The following is a 5,689-nucleotide window of genomic DNA, read 5'->3' as shown; positions in this document are numbered from 1 at the left end:
TTGGGGTTCTGAGGGGAAGATGTATTCACCAGGTGACCTGCTTTCTCTGCGTCGGTGGCCTCCATGGCTGCCTGCTGGCCGCACACCCCCGCTCCGCAGAGGAATGGACCTTCCAATCTTGCTGAGTGTGTTTGACCAAAGGTGGTGCTGACTTAGTGGCCTAAGGTCGTGCCCTCCCTCCCCCACTGAATCGATAAATAATGCGACTTATCAGAAAGAGAAAGAATTGTTTACTTTTAAACCCTGGATCCCATAAAGGGAGAGGGGAGAAGCCTAAAGCCACAGAAGCTGTGGAAGGCGCCATCCTGCCTGCCACAGGAGGGGCCCTGGACTGAGAGGACCGGAGCTGACTGGGGGTAAGTGCGGCTCTCCCCGGGCGCCTGCCGACCCCCCTGAGTGATCAGGCTGTTCTTTGGGGTGGCCGCTGACTGAGAAATGACGGGAGGCTGCTGACTCCGGTGTTGAAAAAGACGCCGCCCAGCGCCCGAGCAACAGGAGGTGTTGAACACACCGTAACTTTGTCTTCCATGATTATTCTGTTTCTTCAGAAAGCCTGAGGAAAACTGGAGACTTTCTTTAGAGAGGGTAACAGATGGTTTCCGTTTAAAGAAAAATAACAAAATGGCTTAAGGAGGAAAAGAAATGATTACCTTGCAGAGGGAGAGAGGATGAGGCTGGGGAGGAGCTGAGGGCTCAGGGACGGTGTGGGGTTTTATTTCTGCCCTTGGAGTGGCTGGACATTAAGCCAGTTCTTGTTTTTACGATGGCCTGATTGAGCAATAACACCAAACCTTCAAACAAAATGCCGGCATTAGAGTCGTTCCTTTGGCATGCCTCTGTCCAAGTCATATTGTTCCCTCGACAGCACTAAAAATAGCTGGACACCTGCGCAGAAATGAGACGGTTCCTTAGGAATCCCCAAGCCTCAGCAATTCTCTTTAAAAAGAGTCCATGGAGGCCCCAACTTGGCTAAAAATGTACCCAGTGATTCCTTCTTCACCACTGGTTGGTGAGAAACACAGGTGGTTATAGGTGCATGAATAGGGAACTTTCCAGATTTCCCTTCTAGATGGATTTCAATGAGGAAAGAAATGCTGCTTTGCTCCCTGTTGACAAGAACATTCTATTTTAACATTTCCATGCACTTTCAAAATGACAAGACTCAGAAGTATAATACTGATTCCTTTGTCATGTAGACTAACAGCCTAAAAGAATCAAATGGATGCATTTAACACGTCTATTTTAAATGGCAGTAAATGTGGATTCAGAGTAAAAAGCATCTCCATTTATCTTTCACTTTTTAAGAAATTTTTTTTTTTGGTACTGATGGGTTAGGTTTGCAGCAAGGTGACACTTCACAGTCCCCAAAGCACCCAAACCCCTATAGGGTTGGCCCTAGAATGCTCTTAGCCCCTGGGAACAACATATTAAAGCAAAGACAAGCTGCTCATGCCCAGATCTGACCTGAGAAAGGGAGTGTTGCGATATTCCTGGTACTTATGAATCTAAGACGTCATGCTGGGAGCTGTGGTGCATACAGAATGCGTACAGAGTGGTGAATTTGCTGGAGGGTCTGGCTTTGTAAAGGCTTCCTCCTTAATGAGCTTTTCTTCTCACTTATGAAAAGAAATGCAGGGCATTAAAAGAGGACCAAACCAAATCTAGCCTGTTTTTCATACTCACGGATCCAATGGGAAAGCTGCATTCTGAATTGGCCACAGCAGCTAGAGATGCCTAGAGATTTCATCACCGTTGGGAAGATGAGGGCAGGAAGATAACAGCGCACAGAAATTTCGTGTGTGTGTTTTCTTTAGAAATGGGATCTCAAACAACTGGGCTCAAGGGATCCTCCTGTCTAAGACTCCTGAGTACCTGAGACTCCAGGAGAAATTTAGTATTAATAGACAGCCATTCAGGAATAGCTAGCACTCAACCTTTCTCTGGGAGATCTCAGGAAGTAAGGCATAAAGAGAGATGGTGGGAGATTTATGTGGATGGGATCGGGGCCCAGGGAAGCTAAACAGAATCCCTCAAGGCCTTTTCTACACTGTAGAAAATTGTGCTGGCATTTGGACAAGTCACCCTGATTAATATCCAACATCTTTGCCTTAAGCATTATTTTTTCAAAGGAAATAACGTGTTAATACTTCCCAACCAGTGTATAATGTTTCTATTTGTTATTAGCTCGTACTATTCAAGTTCAGTTGTTAAATTTGAAAATACTAGAACATTAAAAATCTGCAGAATGAGAAATGATTATGTGAATGTTTAAAATATTCAAAAGTAGATCCTGGCATTAACAACTTTTAATTTATTTTACTAGTGATATATTATTGGATGACTTTTTTAAAAAAAAAAAAAAAAGAAAACCTGCTTGCTTGTTTAAACTGCTTTGTAAATTGACAGTTTAACCACGTCTGCAGAAACAAAGTAGTAATAAAAAGATGATGGCCATTTTAGCAATGTTTAAAAATTGCTCACAAGACAGAAAATGATTGGCACTCAATATGTGTTTAGTGATTGATGCAATAATACCATAAAATTATTGTACTGCATAATAAAGTATTTCACTAACAATTTGCTAAAAAATTAGCCTGAGGCCTGCCACTCAGCACAGCACTAACTTTTAATGCTTGTGACAAGTTGTATATGAGCAGGGTGGGTTCCAACCTTCCCAATTTCAGGAGAGTATTTTGCAAGAAGGAATTTGTATTGAGAGTCCAGAAAGAATGTTGCTTAAAAATTTTTAAATCCTCATTTTTCTCATTAAAAAAGTGCCACATGAATCATAAATTAACAAATGCACACAAAAGGAGAAAATGAAAAGAAACCATAATTTTTCTACTGAAAGATAATCATGGTTAACATTTGATGTTTTGGCCTCAGGCATGTATGCATTTTTTCACAGAAAGGGACTCATACTGTGTATATTGTTTTATAAACTGTTTTTTAATTCAATAACATATCTTAAATTTCCAAGTCTACCAGACTTTTCTACAGAATCAATTTAAATAATTATGGTCTATCATAAATAGATTACTCTTCTCCTATAGCTGGACATTTAGGTTGTTTCCAATGTTTACCCTTATAAACAATGCCACTGTGAGCAACCTTATAGGTAAATCTTTCTACAAATTTTTGACATTTTCCTGGAGATAGATTTCTGGGCCATAGAAATCGACGTTGATTTGGGGTGGGGGGAGTTGGTAAGATTTACCTGTAAAGGTTGATTTCGGGAGTGGGAGTTGGTAAGATTTACCTGTAATGCATTAACTTCCTCATCTCTTTTCATCTTCCATCTGTTCCTTCCCTTTTCTGTCTTTTGCAGATTATTCAAAGCCAAAAGCCAACAGAGCCCCCATGGAGAAGTGGAAGATGCTCAGATGCTACTATGGAACCCTGAGAAGTGAAATGGGCCCAAGCCCTTGCCCAGGATAGAGCACTCCAAGCACGTCCTCCGGGGACCCTTTTAACCAGTGAATTGTTCACCTCTCACTGTTTCTTCCCAACAGAGCTAAAAGACTTCTAGAGCCTCTTGTGATGGTCAGCGATAGCCCTGGTATGACCGGGAGGTGGGGATTTCTGTTCTAGGTCCCTCAGCAAAGACTAAGCAGGACAAGCCTGGCTACTGTGTTAGGAGGAGCTGTAGGTAAAGGGAAGGACAAGATGGGCCACCACATGCCTGTGTCCACTGCTGGGCCACACCCAGAGTGCTGGGGGTTTGTGGCAGCGACTGGGGCCACCTAGAACAGTTCTAGAGTTCATAGTCATTCTCTCTGAGTCATGCAAAACTGCCCAGGAGGCAAGTCCCACCTAAGAGAGTATGTCTAGCCACTGGCACGGCCTGCTGCCTTGCAAATGACCACATTTCATGAAAGAAAGCCAGGGCCACAGACAGGAACCAAAGGAAATCAGTCACTTAGGGGAAGATAACGAATCCACAAAGTGAACAAGGGAAAGACAAAAATGAGGCAACTTCAATGCCCCAACCTCATGGGAGCAGAAGGACTTTCAGTTTTCGCAGGGGGATAATCACTGCAAGTCTAGCTTGAAGAGGGTGATTTCATGATCTACGTGAGAATAAGGCGCACTTTTTTTCTGAAAAATACAGAAGGGTTCATTTTCAGCTGTTAAAATGGGCCGGTTTTAGGGCTAAAGCAAGACTCTGGTCGGATGTTAACAACTCAGTTATCCTGGGGAAAAAATAACTGGCTCCCAACCCTTTCCCTTTGCAGCATTTGCAGGAAAAGAAGGAGTAGGTAAAATGCTTTATTTCCTCTCATGCTCTATGGTGGGGAGGAGTTCGCATAACAATGATAAACCATCTTTAACAGGAAAGCCAAGTAAATCCTGTAGGGATTTATTCAGAGCTCCCTTTTTGCTAGAAAATGAGTATCATGAACTAAAAATGGACTCGTTTCCTCTCTCTCCATCTTCCTCCCTTTCTTCTCTCCCCTCATCTCCCACCCACCGCCATGGTGGAAAATGACTGTGGTCAAGAAGATTGAACATTTGAGCAAGACCAGATGCCTTTATATCCCATAGATGCCACGGAGAGTAGATCACAACACATCTAACTGCTGTATCCCCATATAAAATAATTTTAATTTTCCTAGACTGCAGAATTGGTCACATTTACTGATGATGGATTGGGAAGTAGGTGAGGAGGTGAGAGTTGGAGAGTATCCATTCATTTGGCCAGATTATTCTCATTTATAATGTGGTCTTCCAATAAGTATTTATTTCCGGAAATCTATTCCCTCTAGAAATTCTTTCTCTCTCAGCCATTTTAGAAAATTGTTGCAAACAGAGTTCCTGTCCGTTTTCACAGGAAGTTTTTGCAGAAGGGGTTTGTTGGGTGGCAGTGGAACACAGGCAGTGGACCCCTTTACTACTCTACTGTTCCAGAACACAGAAGCCTTTCATCTGTGAGTCTTCAGCTCTTCTCATTGCTCAAGATGCTTGCACCCATGATGCTTCTTTTCTCTGCTCAGGTCACAATATGTGGAGCTGACAAGGTTCCCCTATTATCAGTGACAATGGTGGAATGTGGAGGTGAAGTTAACACCTTCGTGGCTACAGATTTTCCTTAGCAGAGCTGTGGAGTGTGACAATGGTGTTTGTGTCTAAACTATCAAACGCCATTATCACACTAAATAGCTACTGCTAGGCAATCCTTCCCTCGATAAATGTCTTGGCATCGTTTGCTTTGAGCAAGAAGGTTCATCTGATATCAGTGTTCCCAATCTTGTGTACTTACTGAATAAAGTCTGGTTCTCTTGCACTCATAACCAATATGATTAGCTGAACCCTGCCTCTCACATGCTGTTGTTACATACCTTAGCTGGTGATTAATTTTCTTGTTTTCCCAAGTTAATAAAAAGATTGCAGACCAGGCACGGTGGCTCACGCCTGAAATCCCAGCACTTTGGGAGGCCAAGGCAGGCAGATCACTTGAGCTCAGGAGTTCAAGTCCAGCCTGGGCAGCATGGTGAAACCGTGTCTCTACAAAAACTACAAAAATTAGCCAGGCATGGTGGCATGTGCCTGTAATCCCAGCTACTTGAGAGGCTGAGGTGGGAGGATCAATTGAGCCCATGAGGTTGAGGCTGTAGTGAGCTGTGATGGCACCACTGCACTCCAGCCTGTGAGACAGAGCAAGATCCTTTCTCAAAAAATGAAAATAAAA

The 5,689-nt window shown here is 43.1% G+C and overlaps 1 long non-coding RNA gene across 1 annotated transcript; it reads left to right on the top strand.

Moving 5' to 3' along the window:
- The first annotated feature begins 281 nt into the window (after positions 1-281).
- Positions 282-5,295, top strand: LOC131383430 (uncharacterized). Its single transcript, XR_009213438.1, has 3 exons — positions 282-356; positions 3,329-3,559; positions 4,832-5,295. It is a non-coding gene; the product is annotated as an uncharacterized LOC131383430 (long non-coding RNA).
- Positions 5,296-5,689: the final 394 nt, after the last annotated feature.

Source organism: Hylobates moloch, unplaced genomic scaffold (assembly GCF_009828535.3).
Source record: "Hylobates moloch isolate HMO894 unplaced genomic scaffold, HMol_V3 SCAFFOLD_5, whole genome shotgun sequence".
Classification (NCBI taxonomy): domain Eukaryota; kingdom Metazoa; phylum Chordata; class Mammalia; order Primates; family Hylobatidae; genus Hylobates; species Hylobates moloch.
Note: the sequence above shows the minus strand (reverse complement) of the source record. Positions and strands in the feature narration are given on the sequence as shown.